The 16,502-nt window shown below is 41.3% G+C and overlaps 3 pseudogenes; all 3 read left to right on the top strand.

The window, feature by feature from the left end:
* The first annotated feature begins 195 nt into the window (after positions 1-195).
* On the top strand, positions 196-1,128 carry LOC146560058 (odorant receptor 131-2 pseudogene; annotated as a pseudogene).
* Positions 1,129-12,455: 11,327 nt separating this feature from the next.
* LOC146560057 (odorant receptor 131-2 pseudogene) lies at positions 12,456-13,430 on the top strand (annotated as a pseudogene).
* Positions 13,431-13,953: 523 nt separating this feature from the next.
* Positions 13,954-14,803, top strand: LOC146560056 (odorant receptor 131-2 pseudogene; annotated as a pseudogene).
* The last annotated feature ends 1,699 nt before the right edge of the window (positions 14,804-16,502 follow it).

Here is a 16,502-nt window from a genome sequence, read left to right as displayed (position 1 = left end):
AACTCAATATATATTCCACTTATTTTTACTGTGAGGCTGTTAAATTTGAATTTATTTTAACTTTGGATAAGATACTTTGTGTGAGATTTTATTTTAGAATTTAGAAACCAGACATGCATTCATATATGTAGATAAGTTCTTAAGATCTCCCCATATATGAAGATTTAAAACTATTTGCCTAAAACTAATAAATATATGGCATTAAATAACTCAGTAATTGGTGGTCAGCTGGCAATAAACAACATCAATAATCAGGTCATAATAGTCCAGTTACTTATCTCGATGTTTCTTTGCATCAACCTTTTGCTAATCACAACATTTTTTATGAAGGATATTTTTTACACAACTATGCGTTACATCTTATTTGCCATTGCACTGTTGTCTGATTCACTTTTTTTGCTAATAACTAATGTCTTGCTCATTTTGAGTTATTTTAGTTTCACCATACAAGTGTGGTTGTGTGTTATTATATATATTGTTTTGTCTGTGTACACATTTGTCACACCAGTTACTCTGACAGCAATGACCCTGGAGCGTTACGTGGCCATTTGCGTTCCCCTCCGTCATGCAGAACTGTGCCGAACACAGAGAGCTCTGCACTTCATCCTGATCATTCATGGTCTGAGCTCTGTTCCCTGCATTGTTATTCTTTCTATTTTCTTTGCTTCAGCAATCACCAGCTTCTATACCCAGAGCAGAATTTGTGCTGTTGAAATGTTCATTTTTCACAGATGGCAGGGACATCTTAGGTCAGCTATAAGTCAGCTGTTTTTCCTGATTATGTCCATCACTATTGTTTTCTCATATGTGCAAATAATGAAAGTGGCCAAAGCTGCATCAGGAGAGAATAAGAAGTCGACATGGAAGGGGCTGAGTACAGTGGTTCTTCATGGTTTCCAGCTGCTGCTGTGTCTTATTCAACTCTGGTGTCCATTTATAGAGGCTGCTGTCCTGCAGATTGATTTTATGTTATTTATCAATGTGAGGTACTTTAATTACATAACCTTTATTCTTGCTCCAAGATGTTTGAGTCCTCTAATTTATGGCCTCAGGGATGAGATGTTTGTTAATGCACTGAAATACTACGCTCTCTGTGGCTTATATAAGAAACATTCAACAGCTTTTTGATTTATTATGTTCTAATGATCCACAGATTTCCAGGGATGGTCAGAGTTTTACTGATAAAAACAGACATTCTGTTCACTCTGCTGGTCTTATATTAAACTGATGCATAATATGACCCTTTTCACCTTTCTATTGTTCTTATTTAAAAAAATTTCGATAACAGGCAGCTTGCTTTGTGTTATTGTAGTCTTTTGTGGTGATTTTGCACTATATAAATACAACTGGACTGAATTGAAAATGCAGCTCAGATAATAACATTTGTTTGTAAACAAAACATGTTGTACTTGTGATTGTAGCTTCTTTAAACAATAAAAAAATATTTAGAATATAATAGAATCAACCTTTATTATCTCACGAATGAGAAATTTGGGTGTTACACAGATCTAAAGGGAATATAAAATGTAGAAGGAAGACACAATGCGGTCCTATATACATAAGCAACTGAAGTTCATATATGCACGTAACAATGCACAGAAATATGTATACAAATTGTACAGAGATAAAAAAAAAAAAAAGTTCAACTGTGTTATAGAGTCTGACAGCTGCTGGTAAGAATGACCTGCAGTAGCACTCCTTCCTACACTGTGGGTGTAAAAGTCTACTGCTGAACGAGCTGCTCAGTGCTCATACAGGTTCATGCAGGGGATGGGAGGTATTGTCCATGATGGATCTTAGCTTAGACAACATCCTCTCCTCCCCAACCTGCTCGATGGACTTCAGCGGACAGTCCAGGACAGAGCTGGCCCTCTTGACCAGTTTGTTAAGTTCCCCCCTGTCCCTCTCTGCCATTCCACCACTCCAGCAGACCACAGCATAAAAAATAGCAGATGCCACCACAGTGTCATAAAACTTCCTTAGCAGAGTCCTGTTCACCCCAAAAGATCTCAGCCGCCATCGCAGGTGGAGATGACTTAGACCAGGGGTCAGCAACCTTTAAAACCCAAAGAGCCATTTGGACCTGGTTTCCATGCAAAACAAAACACTGGGAGCCGCAAATACTTTTTGACATCTAAAATGAAGATAACACTGTATATATTAGTTTTTTACCTTTATGCTTTGCGTGAACAACTAAGATGTGTTGCTTATGAAATCCATGAAGTGCTACAGAGAAAGTTACATTTTATTTATGTAATTAACACATTTTGAACTCGTAAAGAAATATAACAAAAGGAAAGACACCCAGCTGAACTAAAATGATCCATGTAGCAAACAAAAACTGTTGTGAGCCTTATATCGCCATTGGGCTTTTGGAGCCTTGACCTGGCTTTTAAAAAATAATTGGAAAAAAAGCACTATGCTGCTAAAAAAAAAATCAAAAATAGATATTTGCAAAATTCTGCCGAAATATGTATTTTGCCAGGTTAAGGTGTGTGGAGGGGCGTTGTCTGCAGTGCCACTGCAGGGGAGGTGGACGCACTTTAGCGGCACCCGCAATCACGCCTCGCCACCTTAACGTCTTTGCTATCTATGCTGTTGTTGGTGTATGCCAGGCTGTGAGCTGAAAAGCTTCAGCCGGCTGTATGAGTCAGCAACCGTGTGTGAAAACCGGTCAATAAAGAGATGCTGAAAAGCATGTTCATGCAAACATCGTCGGGTCTGCCGTGGTATGTTTACAATGGGACTTCTGCTCTTGAACCTCTGCGGATATCCCATATTAAGCGCACAGCGTCTGCAAATCAGGGCTGTACGAAGTCACTTTCATCTTTACCCAGGACTGTAAGCTGTCATCTGTGATGCGTGAGCGGTGTTTGTTTTTAACATAGTTCACGGTGGAGAACAGCTGCTGGCATAATGTGGATCCGAAGATCCATAATTGGCCTACCTGGGGTTGAAAGTCTCGATAAATGTATGGAGTTTCAGCGAGTATACCGGCTTCCGCGAATGTGACGCTTATTGTGAGCGATGAAAAAATAATAAAATAGAATTAAATTTTTATATTTCAATATCACAATAATCTTACAATTTAGAACTAAAAGTAAAAAAAAAAAAATAACTAACATAAATAAAATACACTAAATACTTCTAATTAATTTTCCCAAACCACGCGGAGCCGCACTATAAGGACTAAAGGTTGCCGACCCCTGACTTAGATCCTTTTTGTAGATAGAATGCATTTTTGTTTGTGGACCAGTCCAGTTTGTTACCAAGGTGAACACCCAGGTATTTGTACTCCCCTACTGTTTCAGTGTCCAAACCCTGGATGTTCACTGGTGTAATAGGGGGTGGCTTCTTGCTGAAATCAATCACCAGCTCCGTCCTGCTGGCATTGATGCGAAGATGGTTCTGTTCGCACTAGCTAAAAAAGTAATTCATGACCCCCCTGTATTCCACTTCGTTTCCCACTGACACCTGACTCACAATGGCGGTGTTGTCTGAGAACTTCTGGAGATGGCAAGTGTCCATGTTATAAGGATAAAAGGGTGAAGAGGAAAGGTGCAAGTACTGTTCCTTGTGAGACCTCCATGCTACAGACTACCACCTCAGACACACAGTCCCTCAGCCTCACATACTGGGGTCAACTGGTAAGTAATCAACAATCGGGGGCGACCGTGGCTCAGGGGATTGGGAAGCTCATCTGTAACCGGAAGGTTGCTGGTTAGATCCTCCTGCTCTCTCTGCCCTGGTCGTTGTGTCCTTGGGCAAGACACTTTACCCTACCTCCTACTGGTGCTAGCCAGAGGGGCCAGTGGCGCGATATAGCAGCCTCGCATCTGTCAGTCTGCCCCAGGGCAGCTGTGGCTACAACTGTAGCTTGCCTCCACCAGTGTGTGAATGTGAAAATGAATGAATAATGGAATTGTAAAGCACTTTGGGTGCCTAGAAAAGCGCTATATAAATGCATTCCATTATTATTGTTGTTATTATTATTATTATTATTATTATCCATGAGGGCAGCTGATGGTCCATTCCCGCTCCCTGCAGCTTCCCCCTTAGAACTGAGGGTTGGATGGTGTTGAAGGCACCGGAGAAATAAAAAAAACCCCATCATTCTCACAGTACACCTGGGACTCTCCAGATGAGAGAAGCAGCAGGTAGATGACAGCATCATGCACTCCGATGTTCGGCTGGTAGGCAAACTACAGTGGGTCTAGGTCTCTTCCAACTAGTGGGCGAAGGTGGTGAAGTATGATCCTCTCAATGGCCTTCATTAGGTGTGAAGTCAGTGCAAAAGGTCTGAAGCGGTTCAGCTCCTTGGGGTGCATTGTCTTTGGCACTGGCACCACGCAGGAGGTCTTCCACAGAATGGGGACTCTCTCCAGACTGAGACTCAGGTTAAAGATGTATGTAATAACCTCACAAAGTTGATCTGCACAGTCCCTCAGAGGTCTGGAGCTGAATTCATCCAGACCCCTGGCCTTCCTAGATTACATCTCCCTCAACTGACTCCGCACCTGGTCAGATGTGATGGAGAGGCTGTAGTATAGGGTGTGGGTGGGTGGCTCCTGGTGACTGGCATGGGCAGAGGAGGCAGTAGTGGTTGAAGGTTTTGACATCAATTTTGTTTGATTTGGGTGATGTGGGGGAGCTGGTTGACCTTTTGACCTTTACATTTTCATTGATATCTTTAAGACAGAAGCAGCACAAACGACAATCTTTGCAGCACAACCCAAACATAGCACAGTTGACTGACATCAATTTTGTTTGATTCCATCAATGCGGGGGGGCTGGTTGACCTCTGATGACCTCTAGAAATGTTTATTAATATCTTTAAAATGAAAGCGGCACAAACGAAAATTTTTGCAGCACAAACATAGCACAAATGTTTGATACCACTTTTGTTAGATTTGAAGAAGGTGGGTGGCAACTTCACTAACATTGGTTAAATCTATTAGCCCAAACCTGACTATCCAGGTCCTCAGGCTCTGGACCCCCTCTGCTCACTGTGATGGTGTTCAGTCCTCTCCACACACCTCTGGTGTTGCTCTGCTGGAGATGCTCCTCCTGTAGCTGTCCTTTCCCCTCCTTATCTCTCTCGTTAGCTCCTCTGGACTCTCCTCATTTCCTCTCTGTCTCCAGATCTGAAACCCCTCCTTTTCTGCTCCAGCAGAAAAGTGGGCTGCATATTACCTCCCAGTCTGTAGTTTGGAAGCAGTCTTTCAGTGCCATGCTCACCTCTTTACCTCTGAAGAGGTGGGGGGTTATTTACACACCAGCTTATGTATGAGGGAACCAGATCGACCAGGTTATGGTCTGAGCGACCTAGTGGGGAGAGGGGTGATGATCTATATGGACCCTTGGTATTTGCATATTTGCATACAGTAAGTCCGGTGTTTTGTTTTCTCTGGTAAAACAACCCACATACTGGGTGAAAGTAGGAAGAGTTGAGGACAAGGAAACATGATTAAAATCCCCAAGGATGAAAAGGAAAGCTTGGGGGTGTGATGTCTCCAGCTGGGACACTACTGTGTGAATTGTCTCGCATGCTACTGCCGCATCTGCCGCTTGCAGAATGTAAACAGTTATTGCGATGACTTGCGAGAATTCCCGCAGCAGGTAATACGGTCGGATGCTAACCGTTAACAGCGCCACAGCTCGTGTATAGCACTACTCCTTAACACTGATGTACCCCAATTTACACCATCTCTCGTTCACATACATCACAATCTTTTACTTACTGTTTTACTTTTTTTCTGACTAACAGACAACACTGCACTCATACTTTGGAATCCAAATGGGCTAATATTTTGATAAGTATTTGCTGAATGACATTCCTCATTCTGCCTTTTGGTAACTTTCTATATCTCAAAAAATCTAGAAAGACTATGTGTGAAACAGCTAACTGCTTATCTGGAGAGGAACTGTGCAAGCGGATGGGGCTCCAGGGAATCCAGGGAAACAGGGTAGGTCAGCCACACACTGTGATCTGCTGGTCCCTCACAAACTCACTCACGTTCACTTCCAGGGAAGAAGAGGGATGGATCCAGGAGGTCTATTCGCAAAGAGAACCACAGGTTAGACTGAAGACAACACTGATGGAAGAAAAGAGCTTAGTTGGAGCCAGGACTACACTGATGAGAGTAGTACAACAATCCAGCGATGAGTAGCACCTAGGGCTGCACGATTAATCGTTAGAAAATCACGATCTCGATTCATACTTATGTGAAATCTCATTTCCAAATGACAACGATTAAAAAAAAAAAAAAAAGAAAAAAAAAAAGACGATGACGATTGTACTGCATTTTGATCCGGGACGTAATCTACATGAAAACAAGCGCTCACTCTTCCTGCTCAACAAATGACAAGGGCGGAGCCTTGTACCACGTAATACAGAAGCTGGCTGCTAAAATTGGCAGGGAAAAAACAAAGGAGAGCACGTCAGGGATGACGAGAAAGTGACAGGAGGAAATCCGTCCCGGTCAACCACCCAAACATCAATAACGGGAACCTTATACAGCGCTTCCCTATACCCGTCTAACTCCCGCAGGCACAAAGAAATTACGGAGGCTATTACTTATCACCTGACCAAATATGGCTCCCATCAACACTGTGCAAAACGAGGGATTTAGGAAAATGATCAACACCCTCAACAAACGCTACACAGTGCCGTCCCGCAACTATTTTTCTATTGTTGCACTACCTGCTCTATACACGCAGTGTCGAGCAACGGTGGAGACGGAATTTCAAGCAGTACAACATTTTGCGGCAACAACAAAACGTGAGACATTTGTTGTTTTTATGTTTATTTATTGTTTTTATGTTCAGTCTCAACTGTTACGAAGTTGATGTGCAGTTAATAAGTGCAATAAATATTTATATTGGAAAAGAAAATCGTGAGAGAATCGTGATCTCAATTCTAAGCCAAAAAATCGTGATTCTCATTTTATGCAAAATCGTGCAGCCCTAGTAGCACCAATTCATTGCAGGAACAGGGAGATAATAAGCAGCAGTGGAGTAGATCAGCTGGAGATTAACCCCTGGGCCCAGTCCGTGAGTCATTTAGTACCGCGCTGCGAGAGTTGAGGCTCAGGTGTGAAATGTATGGTTTTCAGAGGTTTAATCAGTTTTTAGCATTATTTTTTATTAATTGTTTTTATCGTTGACTTGGTTTCCCTGGGTGTGTGTTATGAATAAATCTTTTTTTGGTACCGGTACTGATTTTATTTGGTTTTATTTATCAGCAACACCTTAAAGGTCAGTCCCTGATAATATTGTCAGATATAAACCGGTCTGTAATGCGAAAAAAGGTTGGGTACCGCTGGAGTCGAGGACTCGCACATGTGTTGGGCCAAGGCAGGAACCCATAACAAGTTCCACCCAGGCAGAGAGGGGTGGGAGAGCGAGAGAGAGAGAACAACAACAAAAACAATAGTCCAGCTGATGAACCCTGGGAAGGCATGCCTGACCATGACAGTACCACATCATCCCAAAAGAGCACAATGCTCTTCCCATATACTGCTGGCTTACTTGTGGCTCCTAGGATATTCAAAAGTTATATGAGAGGCAAAGCCTTAAACTCTCAGGCCCCTCTTCTGCAAAATCAGGACCAGTTTAGATTTGGGAGAGAGACCCCCCTTCTACTTTCAAGGTTAGGCTCAAAAGTCTCCATTTTTATAAAGCTTATAGTTAGAGCTGGAACTACCACATCATCTTACCATAATTTAGGTACATACTGTGTATTTAAAGATTTAACCTCCTGGGACGCAAACTCTTTCATGGCATGCATTTTTAATTTCTCTTCGCTATTTGGGCTGATTGGGACCTGCTTAATGTAAAAACAAAGAATTACGTGATTTTTTTTATCTGAGTTTTTTTTTTGGAGAAAAATGAGATCCATATATTTAGCTACACAGAGTTGCTCAGAGTGCTTGTGTTACACTAGCTAATCTACTCAGTCACTTTAACATAACTATTAACATTCACATCTCACAGAACTGATTTGATTGGAGCATTACAACACGTTTGCACAGAGCATAGGAGCGCACGGACTCTGCTTCACGAGCGCTCCACCTAACGAGCGGGCTCGCAGTGCGGCTGCGCGGAACACCCCTCTGGTTTCTCCCGTGTTTACATATAAATAACTCGGGCGGACTCTCTCATTCACATTTACGTGGGTAACCATGGTAACAATAAACAACATTTTCGGTGCGAGCACCATTTACCGACCTGTAAAAGCAGGTGAAGAGCAGAGTAAGGAAGACACGATGCATCTCTGCTTTCCTCCAGAACGTGTCTGAGGAAGCAGCGGAAGGTGGACTCCACTTACTGCACCCCGAAACCCCGGAGCAACCACCAAAGTTCCGCCCTCACTGCTTTCTAACATAAAATGAATCCCTGTTACTTGGACTTTTAAAGAAACTGAAAATAAATACATATAGTAATGAAAAATGTCCCGTTACATGGATGTTTTACACAAAATAATATTAATGTGGTCATTCCCTCACAGGGGTGCCACACATACATACAGTGGGGCAAAAAAGTATTTAGTCAGCCACCGATTGTGCAAGTTCCCCCACTTAAAATGATGACAGAGGTCAGTAATTTGCACCAGAGGTACACTTCAACTGTGAGAGACAGAATGTGAAAAAAAAATCCATGAATCCACATGGTAGGATTTGTAAAGAATTTATTCGTAAATTAGGGTGGAAAATAAGTATTTGGTCACCTCAAACAAGGAAAATCTCTGGCTCTCACAGACCTGTAACGTCTTCTGTAAGAAGCTTTTCTGTCCCCCACTCGTTACCTGTATGAATGGCACCTGTTTGAACTCATCATCTGTATAAAAGACACCTGTCCACAGCCTCAAACAGTCAGACTCCAAACTCCGCCATGGCCAAGACCAAAGAGCTTTCGAAGGACACCAGGAAAAGTATTGTAGACCTGCACCAGACTGGGAAGAGTGAATCTACAATAGGCAAGCAGCTTGGTGTGAAAAAATCAACTGTGGGAGCAATCATCAGAAAATGGAAGACATACAAGACCACTGATAATCTCCCTCGATCTGGGGCTCCACGCAAGATCTCATCCCGTGGGGTCAAAATGATCATGAGAACGGTGAGCAAAGATCCCAGAACCACACGGGGGGACCTGGTGAATGACCTGCAGAGAGCTGGGACCAAAGTAACAAAGGTCACCATCAGTAACACACTACAACGGCAGGGAATCAAATCCCGCAGTGCCAGACGTGTTCCGCTGCTGAAGCCAGTGCATGTCCAGGCCCGTCTGAAGTTTGCCAGAGAGCACATGGATGATACAGCAGAGGATTGGGAGAATGTCATGTGGTCAGATGAAACCAAAGTAGAACTTTTTGGTATAAACTCAACTCGTGTGTTTGGAGGAAGAAGAATACTGAGTTGCATCCCAAGAACACCATACCTACTGTGAAGCATGGGGGTGGAAACATCATGCTATGGGGCTGTTTTTCTGTCAAGGGGACAGGACGACTGATCCGTGTTAAGGACAGAATGAATGGGGCCATGTATCGTGAGATTTTGAGCCAAAACCTCCTTCCATCAATGAGAACTTTGAAGATGAAACGAGGCTAGGTCTTCCAACATGACAATGATCCAAAACACACCGCCCGGGCAACAAAGGAGTGGCTCCGTAAGAAGCATTTGAAAGTCCTGGAGTGGCCTAGCCAGTCTCCAGACCTCAACCCCATAGAAAATCTGTGGCGGGAGTTGAAAGTCCGTGTTGCTCGGCGACAGCCCCAAAACATCACTGCTCTCGAGAAGATCTGCATGGAGGAATGGGCCAAAATACCAGCTACTGTGTGTGCAAACCTGGTAAAGACCTATAGTAAACGTTTGACCTCTGTTATTGCCAACAACGGTTATGTTACAAAGTATTGAGTTGTATTTTTGTTATTGACCAAATACTTATTTTCCACCCTGATTTACGAATAAATTCTTTACAAATCCTACCATGTGGATTCATGGATTTTTTTTCTTCACATTCTGTCTCTCACAGTTGAAGTGTACCTCTGGTGCAAATTACTGACCTCTGTCATCATTTTAAGTGGGGGAACTTGCACAATCGGTGGCTGACTAAATACTTTTTTGCCCCACTGTATAGGGCTTTGGGAGTACGGTATCCAGAGTACAGTTTGTATATCCAACCTAACCTCTGGGGCCGGTGCCCACTACTCAATTTTAAATACATGTAGAAATTGAGGGTTCTCAGGAGGGGACGTGCTGACACCTACTGCTTTCTGGCAGGAAGCACCATGCCCCTCCCGTGTTTTAAATGCACTTTAGAACAGCAAGCAGCAACATGACACCGCCTCTCTGGGAACATCTCAGGCCCCCTAGGTGTGGAGGCCTGTCTCCACCCACCACACTCCCTACTGGTGGATGATATCCTCAGCTGTCGGTACGTTGTTGGTTCTCGGTGTCCGGGGCTGAGCGCTCAGGTATGTACCTGATGCACTCCCAGCGGAAGCTTGACGGGGCCTATCACCCGTGGCCGGGTCGGGTCCCTTCGGGAGGTTGGGTGCCCTCAGACCTAGTGCCTCTGGGACCGGGGCTCGGTCCGCTCTGGCACGACTGGCTGCTGGCAGAGCCTGCGGGCTCATCACCGCAGATCCCTGTAGCTTCTGCACTGTGGCTTGTTGTGAAATCAGTTTTACCCCTGTTCTTTTATTCGTCAAGGCATCCAGAGATGGCACCGGAACTCAGTAGTTATTTCACAAAACCTTTATTCATCTTCATTTAAGCATCCACTTCTAGAAGGGAAGACGAGGCCGGTGTGTCCCTCTGCAAAATCTTCACCCCTTTGTTAGTTACAGCCAGCTTTATAGAGGCGACCCCATCATAAAACCCCCCACGGTGTGCTGCAAACTCTGTGTCTGTGTCTATGTGCACGAGCACATGAATGCCTATGTGAGTGCACATGAGTGAGTGTGGTGTGGATGTGTGTTCGTGACAGTTAAAACACTGTGGGTGTAGGTAACTCCCTAGAGGTCATAAAAAACCCATCTCCCTTCCAGACCACAGTTCTCCAGTTACAAATGTTGAGACCCCCACCCAAACATTCTCTGGGGAATTTCCACTCAGCATTAACTCCTCTCTGTTTTACTTTCACAGTTCAACTAGGGAGGGTCTCCTATACTATACTCCTAAGTTCATGACACAATCAGGCCTTTATTACATTAAGGGCAGTGTCAGTGTCTCTACAATAATTCTACATTCTATGTTAACACATTTCTAAACTCTAAAATAAGCTAAACATTCCTACAGGCTGCAGGGTGACCCCACATCTGGTGCTCTCCTCAGCTCTTTCCAGGAAGGTGGCGCGGTTGCTTCTCCGGTGGTCGTCTTTAGGCTTTCGCACTCTGGGAGGCCTGTGGATGTTCGGTCCTGGTACCCTCCATGTCTGCTTCATGCTCTGGGGTGCAGGGCTATGGCTCCCTACGCTCTCTAGCATAGTGGTTCCCAAACTTTTGTTGCTAGGCCCCCCTTTGTTTTTTCCAAGGACAAAGAGGAAACAAATCCTGTCGGGGATACCATCCTTGGCATGACAGGTGTTGTGCAGGTGAAGCCAAATGCAAGATATGTTTCATTATGTGTTCTAGATTTTGGCTGGCAAGGAAGTTGGTTTGGAAACATATTTGGCAATGCTTCAACCTCTGCTTTGTGTTTGTGTGGGAGCCCAGTCCAAAAACATGTTCATTATGCTAGCAGTGTCCAAGCATTCTTGGACACTGCTAGCATATCGTGCGCATAATGTGCGCTGTCAGTCTTGCGTGCTGCTCAGTAACATTTAATATTTAGTATTTAGTGTTACTTACATGTATCTAGGTTGTTGCTTTGATCTCTGTATTGTGTTGTTCTCTGGTTGTTTGTTTTCTTTTTTCTTCTTTTAACAGGTGATACAACAGATTTTCTCTGTCTGCTCCTACAGTCCCCCTTTCCACCCGTTTTTCTTTCTCCCTTTCTTTCTTTCTCTTTCTCCTTTACTGTCTAATGGTCTGTCCAATTGTAATAACTTAACATAAAATAAAAAAACAATAATAATATAGATCAATCAAGTGGACCAATATGGCATTGCCATATTTTCTCCACTTGAAAAAATAAATCCGTTGGGCATCTTTCCTGGCCTTCAGAAAACAATTCTGATTACTAAAGTATGGAACGGGACAGGCAACAAGAAAAAAAAACTCTCTTGACTGCTCCATCTATCAATAGTATTGTGGCATCGAGGGGAATGTGTGTAAAAGGAAGATGATGACACTGCGTAGCAAGGTTTTGTGTGATCGTTATTCTCGAAGGCTGCAACCTTTAAAAATAATGAGTCATCTGTCAGACAACTTCAGCAGTCCAGCAGAAGATATTTGGCTACAGAAGACAGTAGAAGATTTCTTTACTGCACTTTATTTTTGTTTTGTTTTTTAAAATTCATTTAATAATGACACTTTGTCAACTCTGAGAAGTGCTTCAGTTCTATATGGCAGATAACAACTCAGTGAATAATGTTTTTTTGCAGCGACCTAATGACCGGATGATTATTGTGCAGATTCTGGTAATAATATTTCTTTGTATTAACATGTTGCTCATCCTGACTTTTATAAAAAAAGAATCGTTTCACACATCTGCACGCTACATCTTATTTTCTGTAACATTACTGTCGGACAGCATTTTGTTATTTGTGAGTGATATCCTGGTAATCTTAACCTATTTTGAATTTAGAATACAAGTGTGGTTGTGTATAATCATCACTATTTTTGTGCTTATGTATACTTTTGTCACACCAGTTACTCTGACAGCAATGACTCTGGAGCGCTATGTGGCCATTTGTATGCCCCTGCGTCATGGACAGCTGTGGTCCACACACAGCACTATGTACTGTATCCTGATCATTCATGTTCTCAGCTCTGGACCATGCATAATTATTCCGTCCATGTTCTTTGCTTCTGCCTCACTTAACTTCTACAAGCAATCCATGATATGTAGTGTAGAGACATTTACTCTTTACAGATGGCAGGATCATGTTCGATCAGCTGTGTTTCAATGTTATTTCTTGATTATGGGCACCACTATTGCATACTCATATGTTCAAATAATGAAAGTGGCCAAAGCAGCATCAGGAGATAAAAAGAAGTTGACACATAAAGGACTCAAAACAGTGATCCTTCATGCTTTCCAGTTGTTGCTCTGTCTCATTCAGCTGTGGTGCCCATTCATTGAAACTGCAGTGCTTCAGATTGATTTCAGGTTATTTATAGATGTCAGATATTCTAACTACATTATGTTTAGTATTGCTCCAAGGTGCCTGAGTCCTCTGATCTATGGCCTCAGGGATGAAAATTTTTTTCTTGTACTGAAAAGTCTTATGCCTACTTCATCCTGTTCAAAATAAACATAATTTGAGTTACATCAGAAATATAAATGCTGCCATTCATATTTCCTCAGACCATACAGGAAATGACTGTTTAAATATGCAACAGTAATTTTATGTAAATAATGATTAATTTTGAATTAATCGTAGTTTTGCAACTTGCTTTCCTGTATATGTTCAGTGATGCTATATTGTTATGCATTTAAACAAAACTCTGCAGTTACATGTCACTTTTCCGGTGCAGTTTACACATACGTTTAAAATGAGAAAATAAAATTTAAATAAATGTTAAGTGTATCTACACAATTTGTCCCAGGGATTTTTTTCCTAATAGAAGATGATTCACTTTCTCAGAATGAATTGTAGAGTTTTTATGATGTTGCAGCTTGATTGATTTAGCTTTATCTGTTATGAATTGTTGCAACATAATTTAACTGAAATTTATAAATGATTAAGTATGTGCAACATGACAAGACCTAAAAAATATCATTGAAAGTCAGGATTATGTGACAAACAAATGATATATGAAAACAAATGCTACCTGCCATAATCTCTATGGCAGGTAACAACTCAGTGAATTATGTTTTTTTGCAGCGACCAGTCGATGACCGGGTCATTATCGCACAGATCCTGGTAATAATTTTTCTTTGCATCAACATGTTGCTCATTGTGATCTTTGTTAAAAAGGAATCCTTTCACACATCTGCACGTTACATCTTGTTTTTTGTAACACTGCTGTCAGACAGTGTTTTGTTATTGGTGTCAAATGTTTTGCTTATATTGACCTATTTTGAAATTACAATGTCAGTGTGGTTGTGTATAACTATCTCTGTTGTTGTACTTCTTTACTTCATTGTCACACCAGTTACTCTGACAGCAATGACTCTGGAGCGCTATGTGGCCATTTGTATGCCCCTGCGTCATGGACAGCTCTGCTCCACACGCAGCACTATGTACTGTATCCTGATCATTCATGGTGTCAGCTCTGGCCCTTGTATAATTATTCTGTCCATGTTCTTTGCTTCTGCCTCACTTAAGTTCTACAAGCAATCCATGATATGTAATGTAGAGGCATTTACTCTTTACAGATGGCAGGATCATGTTCGATCAGCAGTGTATCAATGTTATTTCTTGATTATGGGCATCACTATTGCATACTCATATGCAAACAGTGATCCTTCATGCTTTCCAGTTGTTGCTCTGTCTCATTCAGCTGTGGTGCCCATTCATTGAAACTGCAGTACTTCAGATTGATTTCAGGTTATTTAAAAATGTCAGATATTCTAACTACATTGTGTTTAATATTGCTCCAAGGTGCCTGAGTCCTCTGATCTATGGCCTCAGGGATAAAAATTTTTTTCTTGTACTAAAAAATCTTATGCCTACTTCATCCTGTTCAAAATAAACATAATTTGAGTTACATCAGAAATATAAATGCTGCCATTCATATTTCCTCAGACCATACAGGAAATGACTGCTTCAATATGCAGGAGTAATTTTATGTAAATAATGATTAATTTTAAATTATTAGTAGTTTTGCAACTTGCTTTCCTGTATATGTTCAGTGATGCTATATTGTTATACATTTAAAAACAACTCTCCGTTTGTAGTTACATGTCACTTTTCAGGTAGAGTGTACACATAAGTTTAAAATGAGAGAACGAAATTTAAATAAATGTTAAGTGTATCTACACAATTTGTCCAAGATAATTTTTTTTTCCTGATAGGAGATGAGTTTTTATGATGTTGCAGCTTGATTGATTTAGCTTTATCTGTTATGAATTGTTGCAACATAATTTAACTGAAATTTATAAATGATTGAGTATGTGCAACATGACAAGACCTAAAAATATAATTATTAATCAGGATTATGTGACAAACAAATGATATATGACAACAAATACTACTTTTATTTTATTGCTGTTATGTGAATGGGGAAGAATGATGAAGATGGAATAATGTTATTTTGAAAACAGCTTTGTTACTGATTATTAGATTAGATTGGATTAGATTAAATTAGATGAAACTTTATTCATCCCTCAGTTGGGTTCCTCCAGGAAATTCAGTTTCCAGTAGCACAGCACCGACAGAAGTTGCGGAATGTGAACAGAAATATACCATACATACACATATACAGAGTATACAATAAGGATAAATAAGAATAAATAGGAATAAGAATACCAGGGAATTGCACATTTCAGCTTTCAACTATTGCTAGTCAATTGCACCGTTGGATATAAAAATATATATAATATATAATATATATATAAATACTGCACAATGAAAAAGGCACTAAAGATTAGTTGTTCCCACCCTCCTTTGTACCCGTTTACCCTCCCTCTCCCCTCCAGCGAGGAGTTAAACAGTTTGATGGCATGTGGGACAAAGGAGTTTTTAAGTCTGTTATGGAAAATTCCAAAGAATCAACACAGTCTATTTTAGAGGCTTGGAGGAATGACTTGCAAATGGATATATCTGATGATGAGTGGTATAAATCATGCTCCTTGGCCCAGAGTCAGACAGTTAATGTGCAATCTCGACTACTTCAATATAAATGGTTAACAAGACAATATCTTACTCCGTCAAAAATGCATTATTTTAATTCAAACATCCCAGACACCTGTATTAAGTGTGGAGTGGACAGGGGCACTTTATTTCACTGTATATGGGAGTGTCCACATGTGAAAATCTTTTGGGAAAAGCTAATAAATCTGTTGAGTCAAATTATTGGTGATGTGATTCCACTTCATCCTAAAATATGTATTTTAAATATATACCCAAATAATTTTATACCTGCTGCAAACAATAGACCTCTGTTAACGATTGGACTTTTGGAAGCCAAGCGCTGTATTGCTGTGTTGGAAAAATCAAAAAATATGTGGACTATCGCAATGGCTTAATGGACTGACATCTATACTATCTATGGAGAAAATAACTTATACATTAAGAAATAAACTGGACAAGTTTTGGGCTATATGGTCAAAATTCTACAACTTTCTGGAGAACTGCAACGTATACACTGTGGACTTAACAGCCTGAGACTCTAACTTGATTTGTATATCTGTCCTTCCCTTCTGTTATGGTTTTCTTTGTTTTTGTTTCTA

This window comes from Mchenga conophoros, linkage group LG14 (assembly GCF_057382185.1).
Source record: "Mchenga conophoros isolate Kocher_MC1m ecotype Shallow Benthic linkage group LG14, M_conophoros_male_GT1.1, whole genome shotgun sequence".
NCBI classification, from domain to species: Eukaryota; Metazoa; Chordata; class Actinopteri; order Cichliformes; family Cichlidae; genus Mchenga; species Mchenga conophoros.
The sequence above is the reverse complement of the archived record's forward strand: the minus strand, read 5'-3'. Positions and strand labels throughout refer to the sequence as shown.